This window comes from Pongo abelii, chromosome 2 (genome assembly GCF_028885655.2).
Source record: "Pongo abelii isolate AG06213 chromosome 2, NHGRI_mPonAbe1-v2.0_pri, whole genome shotgun sequence".
In the NCBI taxonomy this organism is placed as follows: domain Eukaryota; kingdom Metazoa; phylum Chordata; class Mammalia; order Primates; family Hominidae; genus Pongo; species Pongo abelii.
Genome location: NC_085928.1, coordinates 187129249 through 187153577, shown reverse-complemented (window position 1 = coordinate 187153577; position 24329 = coordinate 187129249). Strand labels below are relative to the sequence as shown.

Genomic DNA, 24329 nt, shown 5'->3' with positions numbered 1-24329 from the left:
AGTCTTAAAACTCCCTACCTCAGGTGATCCGCCTGCCTCCCAAAGTGCTGGTATTTCAGGCATGAGCCACCATGCCCGGCCTGAATATGTCACTTTCTTAACTCCAACACCGTTAGAAGCAGTCATCCCCACTCCACTGTCTTTGTATATCTGTGGCATGACCTTCATAGATTTCTGCCAGTCTCACTTGTTCCCCAAAACATTGTTTTCTTTAGTCACTTCATTGCAGATGACCACAGTTGATAATTTAATTTTGTTAGAGCCTGAATGAACTATCAGAGACCCATCTTATATAATTAACTATACCCTCACTGAATTGAAACCTAAACAATTGGATAATATTCTCAGATTCCCATTACCTTGAAAGTTTGCTCATTTACCTACTTCACAGGGTAGTTACAATAATTTAATGAGATAAATATAATCTAGTATTTTACTGAATTTTCACTTGCACAGGCACTGAGCTAAGTGCTTTTCACACATAACAAAAAGTTTAATTTCAAAGGTTAGCTGATAATTATTTTAAATTTAGGAATAAATATCCCCCTGCCCCATCATCACTTCATGTACTGTAAAAAAACAGCATTTACAAGTTTTAAAATCACATTAAAGTTAAAGTGGTTGATATAAATTAATATCTTTGCCTATAGTATTCCTTCCCTTTTTATTTGACTTGTAGATACAGTTGATTTTCGTTATTCACTGTTGTAGTTATGTTCTTTATAGTTGCCTTGAACACCGACTTAGCAAATACTGAGCCATCGCTCCTACGGGAATATGCAGGGTTAGGTTCCTGAAGGCCTCGGTCATAACATTTTTGTCAGCTGATCAATAGTAACTTTGTGTGTTTCTGTTTAAAGATAACTTCCTAATATATATTGTTGATTGTTTAATATTGCATTTAGAGTCAACAGCACTAAAACTCATATGAACAAAGCTTATTTCCCACACATATTTTCTCCGCAGCCTTCTTGTGCTTAGCAATACTAGATAGCCCTAACCATAGTGATAAAGTGCTATTTTAAATAGTGAAATGACCAACAGAAAGCACAAACATGCAAAAATGTGGCACTAAATAGACCACACAAAGGACATTTGTTTACAATATGATGGCTGAAACAAGGCAGAATGCTGTCTTTTTTGTCTTCAGGTGGGTAAGTGCACAATGGGCACCTCACATTTTTCACCATTTTGTGCATGTCCGCCTATGACTGCAAAAGTGCCGCAAGTATTAATTTTGGTGCAAGCAGGCAAATTCATAAATGTGGAATCCATGAATTGGTGAGGATTGACTGTATTTCCCTTGATGCCACTAATTTATTATTGTAAATTTATTATTTTAAATTTTTATTTCACTTCCTAAACTTATTTAATTGTAAATAGACATAAAAGTTTACTATATTAACTGTTAAAAAATCTGTAGTTCAGTAGTGTTAAGTAAATTCCTACTGAGGTAGGAGACAGGACTTGACTCCAGAGTTGGGGCTTGGACTTTGCACCAGATGAAGACTAGCTGAAGCAGGGAAGAGACGGAAACACTTCTCCATAAAGACATGCCCACCAGTGTCATGCCAGTTTATCATTGCCATGGCAACACCTGGAAGTTTCTGTCCCTTTCCATGACAACGACCTAGAAGTTACCGTACTTCTAGAAATTTCTTCAGAACCTGTTCCTTAGTTTTCATGTAATTAAGAGTAGGTATAAATGTGACTACAGAACTGCTCCTGAGCTGGCACTCTGATCACACTGCTTATGGGGGAGCTCTGCTCTGCAAGGAGCAGTACCTCTGCTGCTGCTTCCACTAAAGTTGCTGTCAAATACCACCGGTTCACCCTGAATTCTTACCTGGGTGAAGCCAAGAACCCTCCTGGGCTAAGCCCGAATTTTGCCTCTTGTCTACACTGTACCACAATCAGTCTGCAGTATTCATCCTGCAAAACTGAAACTCTGTGCCCATTAAGCAACTTCTTCTCATTCCTCTCGCCTCTAGCCACTGGCAACCACTATTCTTATTTTCTCTTTATGAATTTGAGTATTATAGGTACCTTATGTAAGTGGAATCATGTAGTGTTTGTCTTTTATGAACTACATTAATAAGCATAATGTCTTCACAGTCATCTATGTTGTAGCATGTGTCAGAATTTCCTTGCTTTTTAAGGCTAATGTTTCACTGTATAGACTATGTTTTGTTTATCTGTTGATGGACACTGGTTGCTTCCGACTTTCGGCTATTGTGAATAGTGCTGCTGTGAACACGGGTGTACAAATATCTCTTTTGAGATCCTGATTTGTTTTGATCCACTAACAGTTTATCTCTTATATGCCATACATACATATTGTAAAAATGAGTGAACCAACCAAATGGAACAGATGTACACTGTAAAGTGATATGTTGAAAGTTCTTAGTTTGAGCTCATTCTATTCACCAAATACAGCTGTTGTTAAGACTTCGATATGTAACCTTGCAAATGGAGTTTTGTGCACTTTCAGGTGTATATAAAAATATATGAAAAATATTTAATACGATTTATATGTAGTTTAATAACACTTGAGATCGTATGCATACTGTTGATAACCTAATACATTGTGAATATTATTCATGTAAATACAAATATATTTTGTTCTTAACTTCTACCTGGTATTCTGACTTATGTAACTTCTGCCTGGTATTCTGACTTACCATAACTTTTTAGAAATCAAAATCAGTTTTTAAATTATTTAAAAGTAATGCATGCATGCAGCAGAATCTCCAAACAGGATAGAATGATATGAAGAAAACTATGATCTTTTTCCCCCATCCCCGAGCTTTCTAGAGGCAGCCACTGTTAATAGTTGTTTATTTCTTTCTTGCTTTATTTTAAATGTTAAATTATACTAAAGAGTCGATATTAACTATGGGACATATTTCATTTGAAAGCTTTGAGAAAATTAGTGCATTTATTCTTCCTTACATTTTCTTTTTCCAGTTAGATATATTATTTTTACAAGATAAGGATTAGAGCAGGAATGTCCAATCATTTGGCTTCCCTGGGCCACAATGGAAGAAGAAGAATTGTCTTGGGCCATATATAATATACATTAATGATAGTTGATGAGCTAGAAAACAAAATCGCAAAAATTCTCATAGTGTTTTAAGAATGTTTATGTGGGTTGGACGAGCTTGGATTAGAGTTTACAACTATGTGATTTTGAACTTCCTTTTTTCCTGTAGGATGATTTTTAAAATTGAAAAACAATTATTGTTATGACTGTTATTCACTTATATTTATGAAGAAGGAAATAATACTGTCATTTAACTTGTGATTAAAGGAGAATCTCCCACTGTCAGTGACAAGGGTATACTCTTGTTTTCTTTTTCACTTGTTACTTCTGGTTCATACTCAGCTGCCACTGTTTCTTCCAGGTCATGTTGTGTTTTCTTGGATTCCTTTGTTGTCGCGCCACTTTACCTTTTCAATTTTTTCATATAAGTAAAATTTCAGTTCTTTAAATGTCTGAAAATGCCTTTATTTTGACTCAGTGGCAAATCTGACTTGACAGCAATGCTTTCAACCTTTTTCATGTCGTAAATTGATAGAAAATGGTAATATTTGTGTGATGGATGAGACTGCTTGTAGCAAAGGCCTCTGGCTGCTCACCTGGTAACCTGTTGGTAGCACACATTTGGGGAAGCTTTGGGTTATAGGAATATATGTTCAAGGTACTTTTTTCTTTTTTTGAGATGGAGTCTCACTCCGTCACCCAGGCTGGAGTGCAGTGGCGCCATCTTGGCTCGCTGCAACTTCTGCCTCCGGGTTCAAGTGATTCTTCTGCCTCAGCCTCCTGAGTGGCTGGGACTACAGATGTGTGCCACCATGCCCAGCTAATTTTTGTATTTTTAATAGAGGTGTGGTTTCACCATATTGGCCAGGCTGGTCTCGAACTCCTGACCTGGTGATCCGTCCACCTTAGCCTCCCAAAGTGCTGGGATTGCAGGCGTGAGCCACCGCACCCGGCTGTTTCAAGGTATTTTTCTTGTAGAACTTGGTGGACACTGCTATATTGTCTTCTAGCACCTGTTATTTCTGATTAGAAGATGAGTATTAAGGTGATCCTAGTTTTGTTCTGGAAGCTTTCTTGGCATTCTGAAATTTTACTGGTGAGACTACAGTTACAGGTATTTTTCATTTCTTTTTAATGTTACTCTCTGAGTGTTTTCAGTTTGACAACTGAATCATTCTTCAGCTCTTGGAAAGTTTAGCTTGCCCGCTCCATCTCTCTCTGTTCCTCACTTTTGCATGTCTTATGTTGTAAGTAAATGTTGGACTCTCTAGATCGTCAAAAATTTTTTTTTTTTTTAAACTATATGTTTGGTTTTTTGGCTTTACTTTCTGGGAAATGTTTATATTCTAGGCAAATGAATCTGGTGTTTAGTTATGTCCCATTTTATTACACAGTTGAGTTTTTTATGCCTTTTTTTTTTTTTTTTTTTTGAGATGATGTCTTGCTTTGTCACCCAGGCTGGAGTGCAGTGGTGTGATCTCAGCTCACTGCAACCTCTACCTCCTGAGTTCAAGCGATTCTCCTGCCTCAGCCTCTCAAGTAGCTGTGGCTACAGGCGTGCGCCAGCACTCCCAGCTAATTTTTGTATTGTCTCTTTTTTCTTTTAGTAGAGAGAGTGTTTCACCATGTTGGCCAGGCTGGTCTCGAACTTCTGACCTCAGGTGATCTGCCTGCCTCGGCCTTCCAAAGTGCTGGGATTACAGGCATGAGCCACTACACCCGGCCAGTGCTTTACTAATTTTTAATAGCGATTGTTATTTGTTTTTTTCTTAAATGTGGTGTATTTTGTTTTTTAATCTTGCAGTGTGTTTTTCGAGTCCCTATGAGGATATTAATGAGAATTAAAATATGTTTGTCTGTTCCCTGATTTCTGTATGTTCCTCTTGCACCTTTTATACTATTAGGTTTAGGCAAATTTTTGGTGCATCTTGGTTGGTATTGTTAGTTAAAGTATGTTTCTGTTGCAGTATGTGTAATGGTTCTTTTTCTATGAGGCTTCTCTCTTGAATAGTAGTTTTGGTGACAGGTTCTGTGAAATGGGGTCAGGTATGGACCAGCAGTACTCCTTCTAGGGAGTATGGGTGAGGAGTCAGCAGGCACATGGTACCCTGCTCGCTTGGGTTACTGTGGTGTCTTCAGTACTTCCAAGGAGCAGTGCTTTGGTATATTTCACTCAAATGGTGAGAGATCCCTTCCTCTTTCCCTTCTTCTTCTCCCTTTTTGCTTCCAGCCCCTTTTATTTCTCTTTCAGCATTAGAGGTCTGGTGTTGCCTTCATCTTTGTGCTGTACTGCTCTCTCCGGCCTGGCTACTCTCACAGAAAGCCTTACCTGGCAACGATACCCACTTTTTCCCCCCCTTTTTTTTTTCTCCCAGGCAGGGTCTTGCTCTGTCACTCAGGCTGGAGTACAGTAATGTGATCATGGCTCACTCCAGCCTCAACCTCGAAGCTCAAGTGATCCTCTCGCCTCAGCCTCCCAAGTAGCTGGGATCACAGGAGTGTGCCACCACCCCAACTAATATTTTTACTTTTTATAGAGATGGAGTCATACCATGTTGCCCAGGCTGGCCTCACACTCCTGGGCTCAATCAGTCCTCCCACCTTGGCCTCTCAAAGTGCCGAAATTGCAGGTGTTTGCCACTGCACCCAGCCAATGCCCACCTTTTATAGAGATTCCTTCTCTGGCTTTATCCTTACCTTTAAGAGCTGCCACCAATCAGCATCTCTGTTCACAGGGTCAGAGGATGAGGTCATCTGTCCGGAATGTGGGTAAGGCAGTGCCCTTGATGAAGTACCATCATTGTTTCCTTCTCCTTGTAGTTGTGATTAGTATATAACTTGGAACTTCTCTAGTGTGGCCTTCAAAAGACTTTCATGCCTTAAACGTGGGTTTTTTTATCAGTGTGTTCTACTTTCAACCTGACCAAAATTCTTTAGACTTTATCATCATCCAGTGACATCTACTCGCTTTGCAATAGTGCTGTTGTTTCATTTTATCTTTGAGACAGGGTGTTGCTCTGTCATGCAGGCTGGAGTACAGTGGCATGATCACAGCTCACTGCAGCCCCAACTTCACAGGCTCAGTTGATCCTTCCACCTTGGCCTCCCTAGTAGCTAGGAGTACAGGTACCGCCACCATTCATGGCTAATTTTTATATTTTTTTGTAGAGTCGGGGTTTTGTCATGTTGCCCAGGCTGTTCTCAAACTCCTGGACTAAAGTAGTCCACCTGCCTCAGCCTCCCAAAGTGCTGGGATGACAGGCCTGAGCCAAGGACCCTGGCCTGTTATTTTATTTTAATTTAAATCTTTTCCCTTCATTTTGCGTGGGGCCTTGGGAAGGCGGAGCAGTAGATACATTTGTCTGCCTTGAACTGTAATTGGCTAATTTATGACTGTAAATGTTCCCAGACTTCTTAAAAAATGTTTGATTTTGTTTATTTTTAATTAATTAATTCATGTATTTATTTTGAGACAGAGTCTCGAGTTGTATTACCCAGTGGAGTGCAGTGGTATGATCACAGCTCACTGCCTCCTCAACCTCATGGGCTTACAACTGACCTTCCTGCCTCAGCCTCCCGAGTAACCGGGACTACAGGCACACGCCACCACGCCCTGATGATTTTTGTATTTTTTATAGAGATGAGGTTTTGCCATGTTGCCCAGGCTGGTCTCGAATTCCTGGGCTCAAGCAATCCATCGGTCTTGGCCTCCCAAAGTGCTGGGATTACAGGCGCGAGCCACCATGCCATGCTGGGCCATGTCTTTCTCTTAATGTACATTACTTCTTTAGTATATATAGTGCGTTAGAAGAATTAATCAGTCATCTTTGCCCCCCATAACATTTTAATTTTAATGTATGCCATAATGCTTAAAGCTGTTTTCTGGGCTTATGGTCTGTTATAGAAGTAAGCATGCATAGTCATTGTCATATTGCTTGCCGTCACTTGTTGAGTGCTTTTTCTGTATATAAGGTTATACATGTGAGTGAGGTCATCTTTTTTGAGAGATAGTATATATTGGAGGGTATTTATCCAATCACTCATGACAACGGTCAGAAAACTGATAATATTGAGTAATTGTCTTTAGTGAAGCATAGTAAAGCAGGGAGACATTTTTGAAAATGATTTAGTAAAAGCCCTGGGGGAAGAGAGTGAAAGACAGGACCAGCCAGTTCATTTTTTCTTCTTTGCCGTATTATGATTGTACACTGTAGTTTTAGGGCACACTTCAGCAGGGAAGAAATATGGTACTTATGCCCCAAATGCCTTTTCACGTGACGCCTTTTAAACCCTGTTTATTTATCTATTTTTGATAATGTAGGACATTATGATAGATTTTACTACTCCAGTGTTTTAAACATCAGGATTTTGATTAAAAATTGAGAGGATGGCCAGGCGTGGTGGCTCATGCCCACAATCCCAGCACTTTGGAAGGCCAGGGCGGGTGGATCCCTTGAGGTCAGGAGTTCAAGACCAGCCTGGCCAACGTGGTGAAACCCTGTCTCTATTAAAAATACAGAAATGAGCTGGGTGTAGTGGCTGGCACCTGCTTGCCACTTGGAGGCTACTTGAGAGGCTGAGGCAGGAGAATCGCTTGAATCCGGGAGATGGAGGTTGCAGTGAGCCGAGATCCACACTTTTGCACTCCAGCCTGGGCAATAAGAGGAAAAAAAAAATTGAGAGTATATGTCAGTGCATACAACAGTAAGACAGTGCTTTTGTCTATGGTTTTTGGACTTTTGGACTGTGATTCACAGGTACCTATCTCTGCCTTGTACATGTACGTATATAAAAGTGAAATTAGTTTCATGAAACAATATTTGCCTTTCATGTGATGCACTCATATTACATTCATTAAAAAAGGATATGGCTCACTAAATTTATTTTATGATCCACAAACTGATTGTGACCTGCAGTTTGAAAACCCCTGATTTTAGATACTGATCTATTGGAATAAAGGGAAGATGGAGAGATTTGGATTCCAGTAGATCTTGGTTCTTCTAGCTTAACAGTTTTAGGTAATTTCCTCATTTGGAAGGAATTAAAAACCACTCTGGGGTTAATCCCAGAAGGCCAGTTCCAGCCCTCTGGGATTAACCTCCAGAGTGCTTTTTATTTACATGGTTTAAAAAAAACAACCTTCCACCAGAATGTAAATGCCAGTAGAGCAGGGATCTTGTCTTTGTTGGAAGATGTCAGTGATTTCATTACATTTGCTTATTTTTGCAGCTGTAAGCTGGAAATAATATCTTGTTAGCTTAGTTGTGATCACTAGAAATATGTGCAAAGTGGGCCAGGTGCGGTGGCTTACGCCTGTAATCCCAGCACTTTGGGAGGCCGAGGCTGGTGGATCACGAGGTCAGGAGCTCGAGGCCATCCTGGCTAACATGGTGAAACCCCATCTCTAGTAAAAATACAAAAATTAGCCGGCCGTGGTGGCGGGTGCCTGTAGTCCCAGCTACTCAGGAGGCTGAGGCAGGAGAATGGCGGGTGAACCCAGGAGGCGGAGCTTGCAGTGAGCCGAGATCGCACCACTGCACTCCAGCCTGGGCGACAGAGCAAGACTCCGTCTCTAAAACAAAATATATATATATGTATGTACACACACACACGCACGCACGCACACACACACACACACACACAGTGAGGCCTTGTGTGGTGGCTCACACCTGTAATCCCAGCACTTTTGGAGGCCGAGGTGGGTGGATTACCTGAGGTCAGGAGTTTGAAACCAGTCTGGCCAACGTGGCGAAACCCTCTCTCTACTAAAAATACAAAAATTAGTCGGACGTGGTGGTGTGCACCTGTAATCCCAGCTACTTGGGAGGCTGAGGCAGGAGAATCTCTTGAACCTGGAGGCAGAGGTTGCAGTGAGCCGAGATGGCACCATTGCACTCCAGCCTGAGTGACAGAGCAAGACTCCGTCTCAAAACACACACACACACACACACACACACACACACAGCCTTGCAGTGCCGAGATGGCACCATTGCACTCCAGCCTGAGTGACAGAGCAAGACTCCGTCTCAAAACACACACACACACACACACACACACACACAGCCTTGCAGTGCCAGGAGTGATACAGATATTTAATAATTGGAAGGCTTTTATTATCATCATTATTTTTACTATATACCCGTTAGTTTATTAAGTAGGCTCTGCGATTCAACTTTATTCTTGCTTTTAGAGAGACAACATGTTATTACTAGAGGCATATAGATAAAACTGCCATACAGGGTGAGGTGGATGTTAGTAACTGAGTATGTATGAGGTATTGTAACTTAAAGGAGGAAGCCAGGGTAGGGAAATTACAGATGTATTCCGTATTTAAAAATTTTAAGGAACAGAGTCTCTTAAATTACCACCAGCTAAATGGGGTATTTCTTTAAGGAAGCATAAGGGGGAAAGACCGGAATTATCTTAAAGCTGCAAAGCCAAGTGTTTCAGGAAATTGTAGTACTGTTTTGCCTATAACTGATTGTTTTCACTTTCTGGCTTCATGGATAATTGGCATGTGTTCTAGAATGTAACACATTCTTAGGGACTGAATTATCATGTATTCCCCTTAGTAGCAACAGTACTAGGCTTCCAAGTCTAGTGTTCTGCCATAATTCTGTTTTCTCTCTTTCTCGCTGCTCCCAATAGACCAGGCTTTCCTCTGATTTATGGTTCCTGCTTGTTGCTATGTGACTTGTGCTGACCTCTTTCATACTCTTGGTTCCTTGACTCCATGTTTTTTGTTTGCAAGCAACAGAAACAGTCTAGTTATCTGAAGCAAAAAAAGGGGAAAGATGGGGAAGTTCATTGAATTAACAAAAAACAGAGGAATAAAGAATCTAGGTTGTAGACATCACAGTGGGCTGACTTGGCAGTGGTTAAGAATCAGTTTGAATTATTTTCCTGTATAATTTCTCTCTCTTTACATTCACATATCTAGGAGACTGTCTGATTTGCCTAGCTGGAGTTATGTTCCAGTCCTTTGCCCGGGGAAAAAAAGGGCGCTGTGATTGAAAACCCCAAGACTGTGCAGAAGAAGCTGTGTAGTTTCTCTAAAGCAAAAGCAGAAGACTAAAAACAATAGACGTCCAATATATAGTGTTAACATGGAGTGTTACTTTTTTTTTTGAGATAGGAGTCTCACTCTGTCGCCCAGGTTGGTGTGCAGTGGCGCGATCTTGGCTCACCGCAACCTCTGTTTCACCCTCCCGAGTGGCTGGGATTACAGGCGTGCACCACCATGTCCAGCTAATTTTTGTATTTTTAGCAGAGATGGGGTTTCACCAAGTTGGCCAGGCTGGTCTCGAACTCCTGACCTCAAATGATCCATCTGCCTCTGCCTCTCAAAGTGTTGGCGTTACAGGTGTGAGTCACCACACCTAGTGCATAAAGTGTTACTTCTGTGCATGTATGTGTATATTATTATGTAGAATAACATGTAGTGTTACTTCTGTGTGTCTGCGTATGAGTGTATTATTATAGTCCAACTCCAGAGAGAAGATATGTATGACTGTTAATCATGCCTAGTATAGATTATGTTTATTGGGCACACACCTGGTGTAAAAAGTGAGCAGAACTTTGATGCAATGTGCAACGAAAGCTCAGGGTGTATATCTTGAAACTATGCCATATTGTCGGGGGGTGACAAATACAGATAATGTCAATCCAAGGATTGTGGATTCATTTATTTATTTTATTTATTTTTTTATTTTTTGAGACAGAGTTTTGCTCTTGTTGCCCAGGCTGGAGTGCAGTGGCACAGTCTTAGCTCACTGCAGCCTCTGCCTCCCAGGTTCAAGCTATTCTTGTGCCTCAGCCTCCTGAGTAGCTGGGATTACAGACGTGCGCCACCATGCCCGGCTAGTTTTTTGTATTTTTAGTAGAGACGGGGTTTGGCCATGCTGGCCAGGCTGGTCTCAAAACCCTGACAGGTAATCCTCCTGCCTTGGCCTCTGAAAGTGCTGGGATTACAGGCGTGAGCCACTGCACCTGGCCGATTCATTTATTTTAAGTAGTGAAATTACATGATTGTATTTATCTCAGAGCATTCATTCTGGAGGGTAGTATATGTATTGTTGAGGTGAGGGTGAAGGGCCGTGTGAGCAGATACAGGCATCAAGAACAGTAAGAAAGCTATTGGGTTGAAATCTGAATTTGTAAGGCTCTCTGTGATCTGCCCCTGCCTACCTCTGATTTAATTTCCTATCATTCGTTTATTGCTTGCCACTCTGTAGCCATCCTTACTTTTGTGGGAATCAAACTTGTTCTTGCCTTAGAGCTATCCCTGGTTGTCACTTTGTTGAATTCTTGTCATTTGTACCTCATTTCATGTTCCCCATCTCCTTTCCTGGCCATGTTCTCTAATCCCATTTTGTCTCTATGACTTTTCACTATCATATCATTCGGTTTTATTTTTTTAACCACAGTTATTACAATCTGTTAACCTTTTTTTACCCCCATCTCTGTTAACAGTGGTAGTTGGACAGGGTTTGATTGTTAAAGAAAAGTCACATGATCCAAAGTAACAGTGCTCATCAATCTGTGGTTTATTGCTGAAAAACGATACTTAAAGCAAGTGCTTTCGAGTTAGGTTGCACATCACAAGCAAAGGGTGTCTCCCATCAATGGACCTGAAGGAGCTGAGTGTCAGGTTCAATTGTCCCCCTTCTGTAGGGCCATATGGATATCTTTCTTTCTTGGATCAGGATCACTGATGTGCACAGAGAACACCTTGGAACCAGGGATCCAACAGTGGAGTCTCAGTGGGCCTTATATTCCTGCTGGCCACATAGGCATATTTTTGCTACATAACCAGACTTAATGGCAGAAACCTCAAGGGGCTTGCCAAAACCAGGTGCAAACCATCAGTCTCAGTGTTAACAGTAAACAATGCTGACAAGCCGGTACAGACAGGCCATAGCTCATGGGATTCATGGTTTCAGAGCAACATTATTAATCAGTATGTTTCGTGCTTTGTCCAGGTATCAGTGCCATGCCATTACCTCTCTTATTTCAGGATTGTACACAGGACAGTTTCAGCCTTCTGGGGTTAACAGTCAGAGTGCTTTTTTGTTTCCTTTTTTTTTTTTTTTTAAACTTCCACTAGAATGTAAATGCCAGTAGAGCAGGAATCTTGTCTTTGTTGGAAGATGTGATGATTTCGTTAATGTGTTTTAAGATTTGACAAAGGATATTCAGGGCCAGGTGCGGTGGCTCACGTCTGTGATCCCAGCACTTTGGGAGACCAAGGAGAGTAGATCACTCGAGGCCAGGAGTTCGAGACCAGCCTGGCCAACATGGTGAAACCCTGTCTCTACTGTGAATACAAAAATTAGCCAGGCATGGTGGTACATGCCTGTAATTCCAACTACTTTGGGAGGCTGAGGCGGGAGAATCACTTAAACCCGAGAAGCAGAGTTGGCAGTGAGCCGAGATCATGCCACTGCACTCCAGCCTGGGCAACGGAGTGAGACTCTGTCTCCAAAAAAAAAAAAAGATATTCAGAATGACAATGTGTTTTTTTCAATTTAGTTTTTTTTCTTTTCTCAACTTTTAGGTGTGGGAATAAGTATCTTTGAAAGACCAGGCACTTTATGCAGTGTTGAGCTCAGGAGGTAGTGAGTGTTAAGGAATGGGTATAAAAGTGAGTGTGATTCTCTTTCCCATCTTGCTATTTCTTTATTTTTCCTGGACTCTCTCTTAAGGGTCTTTATGATTAGGCAAATAGCTTTTGACTTTTTTTGTGTGTGTTGCTATGTGTCTTTGAATGAAGAGTTAGGCATTCAGTATGTTCCCTTTGAAGTGTCTCCTACACTTGACGTGGATTCCCCTGATTTGCTGAAGAAGTTCTCAATATATTCTCTGAAACCTAGTTTCTGGTGCCGTTGTGTTACTGACTGCGTGATAAGCCTCAGTAAGTTTAAAAATTTTTTATTTTAGAGACAGGGTCTTGCTGTGTTGCCCAGACTGGTCTCTAACTCTCTTGTCTCAAACAATCCTCAACCTCAGCCTCCTGAGCAGCTGGGACTATAGGTACAAGCCTCTGTGCCTGGCTCAGTAATTTAACCAATTTCACAGTACCTCTAAACCCCAAATATGGTGGCCTTTTCTTTCAAAACATTTCTAGATGGACCTTTTCTGAGGAGTTAACAATTGTTTTAGTCTCGGCTTTGATAATCTCTTTACAGGTCTGTTTTTGCCTCCCTTTCAGGTAATTATTTTTTTAACTTGTTAACTTGTTTTGAACACTTGAGCATTTTATATGGTTCAAAACTTAAAATGTACAAAAGTGTGTACAGCAAAAAACCTTTCCACGTCTGTCCCCTAGCCACTTGGTTCACCTCTGTGGAGTGACAGGTGTTATTAGTTTTTTATGTGTCCTTCCAGAGATTATGTTACTGTATACAGAAAAGTATGTAATATGCTATCTCCCAACGTATTTCCCAAAAACATTGTAGAATATTATATGCACTGCTTTTATTGCCTAACTGTCTTTCCTGGTGATCATTCCCAAATCGGTATCTGAAGAGTTTCTTCATTGTTTTGTTTTGGTTTTTTTTTTGACTGAATAATATTTTATTGTAATTTTACCAGGCCCCTGTTGATGGAGAATTGGTTGTTTCTTTTTCTAATGCAGCAATGAATAGCATTGTATGTAAGTTATTTTGCATGTGTGCAAACGTTTTGATATATAAGTTCCCCACAGTAGAATTTCAGGGTCAACGGGTATGTGCATTTTTATTTTATTTATTTATTCTTTTTCTTTTTTCTTTTTTTTGAGTTGGAGTCTCAGTCTGTCGCCCAGGCTGGAGTGCAGTGGCGTGATCTCGGCTCACTGCAATCTCTGCCTCCTGGGTTCAAGCAGTTCTCCAGCCTCCGTCTCCCGAGTAGCTTGGACTACAGACGCGCACCACTACGCCCAGCTAATTGTTGTATTTTTAGTACAGACGCGGGTTCGGCATGTTGGCCAGGCTGGTCTTGAACTCCTGTCCTCAGGTGATCTGCCTGTCTCGACCTCCCGAAGTGCTGGGATTACAGGCGTGAGCCACTGTACCCTGCTGGATATGTGCATTTTTAAATTTCACTGCCAGGTTGTCTCCATGGAGGTTGTAGTTATTGATACTTCTACCACCAGTGTGTATTATAACACTGTAGAGTGTTATAAAACTTTTTATCTTTGCCAAACTGGTAGATAAAGAACGGTATCTTGTATTTTTTTTTTTTAAGATATGCTTTTCATTATGATATGCAGAATACATTAAAAGGTACAGACTACAGATGGTGAAGTTCACAAATTGGACAAACCTGTGTAACCACTATACCAGTTGTTACTCTATCCCCAGCCTCTGGAAAGGTAACCATTATCCTCACTTAAAGTATCTATTCATTATTCTTGTATTTCATATAAACATACAGTGTGTGCTCTTGTTTATGGCTTGTTTTTCTCAGCATTATAAGAGATTTATTTTGCGGAGATTCATCCAAATTGTATCAGAAGTTCACAGCGAAATCTTAATTTGCATTTCTCTTGCAAGGAGGTTGAGCACTTTTTAATGTTTTAAGCTTTAAAATTTTTATTTTCTGTAAGCTGTTTACGTTCCGTATCCTTGAGTAGGGAATCATATTCTTGTGGATCTCGTTACATGTAAAGGAAGGTGATTGTCTCGGATACGAGTTGTAGTTGTTTTCTTCATCTAGTCCTGCTTTTGATTTTGCATATGATAGTTCTTGCCATAAAGGATTTTTAAAAAAATTATAATACTATTTTTTGTGGCTATTTACCTTTTTTCTCAATTACTTGTTTTTTCCTGTGGGCCTACTGTCTTTTGAGCATCCCATAACCCTTAGTTAGATTACACTTTAATGTCATCAAAGATGAAAGTGCAAAAACCACCTCTAAAAATGACCGTGCTGAACATGAAATTTGAATCAGGTGTAAGTGGAGTTATAGAAGAAATAGCTGACAGGGAGAGTGTTGCGAGAATCTTCATATGCAGCTGGAGAAACTTAGCGAAGGCGAATTTATGGACGTAAATGAGGAAAGTGGCTGTGATGAAAAAGATGATGGCCTCATAGGAAGTGTCACTGGCCAAAAACTTCACAATAAAGGAACTCTATCAGAGATATTTCATGACATTCAAAATTCAAGGATGAAATGTTAGAAGCTTTAGAGAGTTGTGTGAAAATGCCCCAAGAAATTTCCCCAAGAAATAGAAAAGATATTTGCTGTGTGTCATAAGTGGCCAAGTGCAGTGGCTCAGGCTGGGTGCAGTGGCTCATGCCCGTAATCCCAGCACTTTGGGAGGACGATGGGGGCAGATTGCTTGAGCTCAGGAGTTCTCAACCAGCCTGGGCAACATGGCAAAACCCCACCTCCACTAAAAATAGAAAAATTAACCAGGCGTGGTGGGATGCATCTGTTGTCCTAGCTACTTGGGGGACTGAAGTGAGATGATCGCGTGAGCTTGGGAGATCCAGGCTGCAGGGAGCTGTGTTTGTGCCACTGCACTCCAGCCTGGATGACAGAGAAAGACCCTGTCTCCAAAAAAGAAGAAAAGATGCTTGCTCTCTGTGTCATAAGTTATATGAGAAGAAAAGTTGCTATTCAAAATTCTCAATAAGCCATTTACCAAGAAATAAAACAATTCACATCGGTTCTAATGTTTTAAATTACAGTGTACTAAAAGAATGTTTTTGTTTGTTTGTTTGTTTGTTTTTACTTTTTTTCCTGAGACAGAGTCTTGTTCTGTCACCCAGGCTGAAGTGCAGTGGTGTGATCTTGGCTCACTGCAGCCTCCACCTCCTGGGTTTAGGTGATTCTCCTGGCTTAGCCTCCCGAGTAGCCAGGAATATAGGTGTGCACCACCATGCCCAGCTAATTTTTGTATTTTAGTAGAGGTGGGGTTTCACCATGTTGGCCAGGCTGGTCTCGAACTCCTGACCTCAAGTGATCTGCTTGCTTTGGACTCCCAAAGTGCTGGGATTACAGGCATGAGCCACTGTGCCTGGCCCGTTTTACAGTGTTTTGATTATACGTTGATAACTGATAGTAAATGTTTTTAATATCTTGACCAAATTTTTAAAGTAATGGAACAATTCACACTGATTAAGATCACCTTGTTCAGTTTCGAATCTTGGTGATTTTTACAGTCCCGCACTACCATCCAAAATGTGAACTGCCGCTGTATGTTTAAACAAAAAATCTCTCAAACTCCTTAAAGTGACTCAATAGTGTTTCAGACAGTGAATTCTTCGTTGTCTCTTCTAACATTCAGGTCCGTTGAAGATTAAATAGAACTGCATGTTTGATACACTTTTCTTGTACTTCGGACTTGAGTTTCTAGAGCTGCTATAGATCTCAGTTCTTCCCTAAATTGCCAGATGTTGATACTAGTAGTCTAATGAGCTATGCAAAGAATAGTATACAAGATAGCAAGTAACAACAATGATTGCAATCCAAAGTGTTTCTTGAGCACCTGCTATACCAGGTACTAGGTTTTTAGGTTTTGGGAGATAAGTAACATTAGGCCCCCTGTGTTCTTTTTTTTCTTCACAGACAGATGAAAGGATAGTAGAAGGAGTTATATCATAGAAGAATTTTTAATGATACTGAGAATTACAGATAATTTTAAACACTTTTAAGATGTTGCAATTCTGTGCTGTTTTATATGATGTTGGAGATAACCATAAAAGAAATGACTCAAGGGACTTGGGAACTAGATATACAAGTTGAGCTTCTGTATGTAGGTCAGGTGGCAGTATGTTGAGATACATACCATAACACAAAGGGTTTTTTAATGTAATAATACATTATGGAAAGAATTATACTTGGGCAGCGGGTTTCACATTGATTATAATCTATGGCAGATTACTCTTTAAAACAATCAAACTTTTGTATTATTGAATGCATTTTATGAGAAGAGAACTGTAGGTTAGTTCACCAACTGAACGTTGTTTTTGCTGAAACTGAGTTTTGCTAAAACTGCCATTCTAATGCTCTTATTCCTTAAGCCTAAGCTTATATGGTTAAATATTACAACTGTACATTATGTACAGTCATTTGAAAAGGATTTGATTTGGACATTTCTCTGTAAAAGCTTGACTTGTGCCTTTTTTTTTTTTTTGCTGAAAATGGGAGATGAAATCAAGGATATTGATTTTAATTATTTACTAAAGACATATTTATTGAATATTTATGGAGAGCCAGTGCCAAGAATTCTGAGGGTTATGAAAATGCTTGTTAGTAGGCTACCATGGAACTTAGTTTAGTAGGTGAGAAAGTCTTGAATGTGAATAGCTGAACAAGTAATACAAGTTGGCAGTATTTTGTGGGTGTTACAAGTGATGACTTAGGTTCAAAGGAATAAGCAGTTATTTCTAGCTGGAGGAATCAGAAGGCTTCATGGATGCAGGACTTGAAAGGCATCTTATGGACATATTAGTAGAAGATGTACTAATTGGAGCAAAGAACACTGGGAAAGTCCTGATGATTTAAAGCTTCTCTGATGTATCTTAATTTTATTACATAACCGATGTTTAACAAATGATTGGATTGTTAATATTACCATTTTTTGGTCTTAAAAGGAATATTGTGTTAGATGATTCAGGATAGTACTGTAGTTCTCAAAGCGTGATCCTTGGCAGCATCAACATCTCCTGCTAACTTGTTGGAAATGCATATTCTTGGCTGAATCCCATATCTAGCCGTTGAGTCAGAAAGTGGTGTGGGATCCAGCACCCTGTGCTCTAACAGGTCTTATTTTGACAGAGGCACTTCTACTTAATGACTACCTTTTTAAAAATGCGGTAACTGATGCTCACTTTGGCAGCACATATGTTAAAATTGGAATGATACAAAGATTAGCATGTCCCCTGCACAAGGATGACACACAATTTTACAAAGTGTTTCATATTTTTTATTACGCACTGCATGCCTGTATCAAAATATCTTGTGTACTTCATAAATATATACACCTACTGTGTACTCCAAAAAATTAAAAACAAAAGAAATGTGGTCTCTATATCAACTGTATTGGCTAATAATGATGAATAGCCCATTCCATAATTTGATTAAAAGTCATTCCTTAGCTTACTATTTGAGGTATAAAATCTTTGTCAGTTTGGAGGATAATTTTTTTACTTGGAAATTTGAAAACTTGGAAATTGAATAAATTAGTGAGCTATTTTAATTGTTTTATCAGTGAATCATAAAGAATGTTGCCAGCACTTCTCCGTGGCACATCAAGTATACTGGCTGTTTTATTGCCTCCTAGAATTTAAAAATGAGTTATTGTAGTCACTGGTTATATATATATATTCATACATGAAACATGTCCTGATGTATATTTTTCATTCTTGTGAAATAAAAGACACTTGTCAGTTTTATACTAAATGTTTTTTAAAATCCTGTTAATTCATTATTTCTAATTAAATGCTAATAATTGAGGAACTGCCAGACTATTTTCCAAAGGACTGCAGCATTTTGCATTTCTACCAGCAGTGAATGAGGGTTTCAGTTTCTCGTCTTTCTCATATCCTTGTCAACCCTTATCACTGTTTTTTTGTTGATTGCCATCCTAATGGGTGTGAAGTAGTACCTCATTGTGATTTTGTTTTGTTTTGCATTTCTCCTGATAGCTGGTGATGTTGAGCGTGTTTTCATATGCTTATTGGCCATTTGTATTTTACTCTTTGGGGTATGTATTCAGATTTCAAAATTGGCTTGTCTTTTATTGAGTTGTAGTATTTCTTCATATATTCTGGATGCAAATGGTATGATTCATATCTGTGATATGATTTACAAAACTTTTGTCCTGTTCTGTGGGTTTTCACTTTCTTGATGGTGTCTTTTGAAATGAAAATGTTTTACATTTCTATGATCTCAGTTTATTGTTTTTTTCTTTTGTTTCTTGTACTTTTGGTGGCATATCTATGAAACCATTGCCTAATCCAAGGTCATCAAGATTGACCTGTATGTTTTCTTCTAAGTGTTTCAGAGTTTTAGCTCTTAGTTCTATAACCCAGTTTGTGATAATTTTTTATATGGTGTGAAGTAGGGTTCTAAATTCATTTCTTTTGCATTCAGTTGTCGTAACACCATTTGTCAGCCTCAGTTACAGTGACAGATTTTTATGAATTTTTATCTAGACTTTCTAGATCTTACTAGCAGTTGAGGAGATTTTGAGTTTTACTATTCTCATTGCATTGTCAATTAAGAGAATAAATTCATTAAGTATTAAAGAAAAAGATGCTGTGAGTTAAGCACTGTGTTCCCTTTTAGGAGTCTTTAAGGAGAAACTGGAATAGGTTTTTGAAATTGATAGGTCACACATTTTTAAAATGAGAATGAGAATGAAATTGATAGGTCACACATTTTTAAAATGAGAATGGGAGAAAGGCCTTTCAGTAGCTAAAGATTTTCATTTAAAGCTGAGGAGTTTATTTAGCCCTATAGCACGTAAGAAATAGTTATAGTTAGACATATTTGAATCATAGAGAAGAATGATTTTTCAAATAATTACTAATAGAGCTCTCTAATAACTTGGTAAAGTAGTGCCAGTTATTGGAGGAGCTCAAGTGAGGTTGAATGATGGGTCATTAAAAGTACAGAAATGATTTCTGCATTGAAAACAAAGGTTGTTGACAGAGTTCTGAGATTTCCAGTTAGTCATGTGACTATGGTAGGCTTTCCATTTTCTTTCACATTTGTGAAGGTTTTCTGCTTGGGATCCATCCTTCCCCAGACTTCTGTCAAGTTATTGGAAGGAAAGTGAGGGAAAACAGGAGGTTATTGTCTTGCAGGATTAAATGATAGAAATACTCCAGTTTTTGATTAGTTAATGTTATGCCTTACCCTGAAAATTGGTCTCATCGCTTGATCTAGTTCTTTTTGGCTTCTTTAGTTCTTTGTTCTCTGAGTAACACAGTGAAGAGTGAGAATGAGAGACACTAGCAACAGTGACTGTTGAGATGAGAACTAAACATTAAAGTATCCTCTAACATCAAATTTGTGCATTGTTGTGGTTTGTAGATTGTGAGTTGAAGAAAGCTGCGTGAATTGTAGGAAAATGTAAATTGTGATAGTGTAAATGGAATTTCTTTGTCATCCTTTCATGAAAATAAAGTTAACTTTACTGATTCAGGGAATTATGTTCTTATTTTGTAAATGATCCACTTGAAGAGTAGATTGTTGAAAATGTACTCAGGAGAAAACGTACTAGTGCATATTTGTACTTTTTGATGGATATGTTTGAATCATATGTTTTAAGTATGGAAAAATCTGATTATATAATCTGATTGAGGCAGATGAATGAATTCAGTCACCTGGTTTTCAGTCAGAATATGTTGAGAATCTTTTAGCTATAATGCTCTCAAACTTCAAAGTAAAATATTAATCAAAGCAGAATTGGAAGCATGAGAAAATTAGATATCTTTTTTTCTTTGAAGTGAGATTTTTAGAATAATCTTTTAAATAGGAAAAGCTTTTTGAGCTTAGCCTCTTCCATGTTTAAAATATTTATCTTGTTTGCCCAATTGTAGGGGTTTTCTCTGTTAAAGATTTGAGCATAGTCTGAATCTCCTTGGTTGGAAATAATTGGCTCCAAACGAAAGCTTCTTATCAGTGATGTTGGTGTAGGTATGCCCAATGAGTGATGTAAATCAGTTAATATGAAGATGTTATATAACTTTTTAAGGCTTGAATTTTAAACTTTTGTTAATGTATGTACTTTATTATTAGGAAGGTAAATACTGTTTTTAGTATGATATGAGCTCTCCCTTGAAGTTACTGTACATTTTTTAAAAAACTATTACAATATACTAATCAAGATTTTCTTTTTGTCTGTTTTTGAATGGACCACTTAAAGATTGCTGCTGTTCACAGGTTTCTCTGCAGATTTCTTACAGGAGTTAGCAAAAGACTTCTATTTCCCCTCCTCTCAATTAAAAGATACAAGACACATGTGTGCGACATAAGACAAAATGTGGGGAGAATGTTGCTCATGATGTTTGGTTTTCTGTGGCTTTTTCCATAATGTTTAACAGTTCTATTACTTGAATTTAGAGAGGGATTTGTTGTGCTAAAAAGTACCTCCACATTCAACTGTAATAAGCCACATTATTAAAACACTGTTGGAGTTGGAAGATAAAGATACTGTTGATGCTAATTGTTTGGTATTTGTGGATGAGCCTGAAACGACTAATATTTAATCATGAGTCTTTTCTGCACTTATGTGATCTTCTGTGCTTTGATTTGCAGCTATCTCCACTGTTTAAAGAACCAGTTGCTCTTTGCAACTCCCTTATTTAGCCCTATCTGCTAGAAGCCATTGATCCAAGAACTCTGCTTTTCCTCACACTCGACTTTAATAGCATTATGAAAGCTAGCCCAGTAAAACTGAATTTCCAACAATGTGGCTTCAGTTGTTGGTGGACTTGCAGTATTTTAGGTCAGATATCTTTCTTCTTCAAGTGCACAAGAGGTCAACTTAGTATAGAGTAAAATTTGACATCTGTGTTAGAGGCAGATCTCATGATAATGTTAAGGGATTTCGGTCATTACTTTGCAATTTTCAGGGTACATGCTGAACTTCTTGATGCTCTTCTCTTAGTTCTATTACATCACCTCTTCTATGACCCCTATCAGGTGTGACATTCTTAACTGAATTCCTAGATGCTTTGACACAGGCTTACAGTGTTTTTAATCTGTCTTATATAAGTTGTATTAGAGGAGGAGGGAATTTTTTAATTGTTAGGTACTCTATAGTACCTAACAGAATGTATTCTACTTAGTAAACGCAGTCTTTAGTAATAAGTAAATTTGACAATAATGCTCATAAGCAGCATTTTGGTGAATTAATCAACATTGTACAAATATACCTTAAGTATACTTTGAATTAGTAGAATAAAGCGTTGCTTATTAATACTTTAGATTTCAACACTTCATGGTTTCACCTTCACATTAGTTAATTGGAATGCTGGGATCATCCTAAATGTGTTTATTTGTAGGATTGGGATGAGGGTTGTTCTTGCATTGTGATTCTTTCAATCCCATTCTCTCTAGGACTTCTAGTAATTCTAGGTTTCCAGTAATTAATGGCTCTTTTTATTAGTTGGAAGGTTCATGGATTTTTTTTTTACATCTTTAGCTAAGAACATTCTAAACCACTTGCAGTATCTAAATGTGTCAGACATGAAGGTAGCCTTAATGGAAACAGGCTTGCCTTCTCTAAACCTCACAAGGAACAGCCTCGATGGGATTGTGAGTTTCATTTCCCATGTGCCAAAAAGAGGCGGAGCTCAGAGCCAATGATGAAAGATGCTACTTAATCCTTTTAGACTACAAAATTTATGTTGATTACCAGATAAGACCTTTTCCCTCAGGGAGTTTAGTATTTAAAGAGAACGTTAATGCATGTAATTTATAATCTGCATGAATTTAGTCTGGCAAAAAAAATTGCACATTGTTTGGAAGGGAGGCTAATGTTTGAAAGAAAGATGCGTGTGAAATCAAATTGGGACTTATTTCTAGAGGAGATAGGCTATGGATAGGCTATGGAAGGGAAGAAAAAGATTGACATCCAGCAAGATTTCTCAATGGACTTTATTTTTAAACTTTTACTATGACACATTTGAAAATAATAAAAGAATAATGAATTACTGTATCCTGTTGGTTAGCTTCAACAGTTATCTGCATACGTTGAATTTAGTTGTCATGTTTCTTGAGACTTTAATCTGGCATAGTTCCTCAGCCATTCTTTGTCTTTTATGACATCGATAGTTTTAAAGAACATTCCTCAGTTTATGTTTGTTTCCTTAGGACAAGATTTAGATTATGTTTAACTGTGATTTTAAAGGAATGAAAATGGTAGAATTCTATGACAAGCCGTAGGTTGTAGTGGAACTAATTCTGGACCAAGAATCAGGAGTCCTGAGTCCTGGCTCTTAGAAAGGAATTGTAGTATGCAGTATTTAAAGAATGTAGACTTTGGAATAATGAAACAGCTTTAAATCTCAGCTCTTTTGAGTAGCTGTATAATAATTGTGTAAATTTAAGCAAATTGGTTAACATTTTAGGGCCATGTATAAAATATGACCAATAAATTCCTGCCTTTTCAAGTTGTTGGGAGTAAATGAGATAACATGAAGTACAAAGATGCTACACTATGTGATAGTGATTAAAATATTGTAAATTTGAGCTGGTCCGAAGGTAGTGAGTTATCTCAATTGATTATGTAGTCAGTAACAGATCGAACTTGTTCTATTCTGTTCCCCCCTTTCACTATTGCACTCGACTAGTCTAAAAATAAAATATAGTAAATTTGGAAAAGAGGAAAATCAATGAGTTAAAGCTGCGAAAAGGAAGTTTGAGTGGAAAAGATTCCACGTGACCGTTGATTTTAAGGATGGATTGACTTTGGATAAAATATCTAGGTGTGGAGAATCCACTGGAAAATCTTAAGTGTAAGGGAATATAGTCAGATTAGTGTGGGAAATAATGTTAGAGTGAGGAAGTTAGAAGACTCTTGGGAGTTTGAAGGTCTGGGTTGTAGTCCAGCCTTTGCCGTTAGCTGGTTGTATGATTTGGAGTAAGTTATTTAACCCGTCTAGACCTTGTTTTCTAACACTATAAAATGACTGGTATGTTATCAGCATTCTTTAGAAACATCCTGGTAAGACAGAGTAGTAAGAGAAAGCTTTCATCAGGAAGGAGGTCATCTGCATCTTGAAAGGTAGACAGCCTCTAGATAGGAGAAGAGGAAAAGGGAAAGCCATTAGAACAAGAATGCCGAATTAAAGAAGGCATAACTGGAGGTAAAGACCTATAGTATCACAGGGAGGAGTGCATGTTGGAAAGTAATGAGAAGTTAAGGTTATCAATTCTGTGCTCCAGAAGTAGGCTCTGTATAGTTATGTTTACTGTTTAGAGTTGATGCAGTTGGAAAATGGCCCTCTTATTTAAATAAAGGTTGGTGAGACACCTGCTGGAGTATAACTAGATTCACGTTACGCAGTATTTTTGGATGAGCGAGTCCCCAAGGGCTTTCTGTTAGCAAAAGGAGGCTATCCCAACTCGTTCTCCCTGAAATTTGAAGTAACTAATACCAAGGGCAACAGTTGCATTACAATAAAATGACCATGTAGAAAATGGGTGAGGTTGGTATAGACCACTAATTCAATACACAGGGCCAAGGATTCTTTGGAATGTTTCTTCGTGTCGTGTGGTTGATTCTGGAGCTTCTAGCCACGCAACTATGCCAGTTGATCTTGGAGGAACATTAAATGGTCA

At 38.7% G+C, this 24329-nt stretch overlaps 1 protein-coding gene and 1 non-coding gene across 9 annotated transcripts in view; both read left to right on the top strand.

Moving 5' to 3' along the window:
• TBL1XR1 (TBL1X/Y related 1) overlaps positions 1-24329 on the top strand; it is a 177677-nt gene that overhangs the window by 52423 nt on the left and 100925 nt on the right. The window lies entirely within an intron of this gene.
• Positions 17856-17959, top strand: LOC112132805 (U6 spliceosomal RNA). Its single transcript, XR_002914526.1, has one exon. It is a non-coding gene; the product is annotated as a U6 spliceosomal RNA (small nuclear RNA).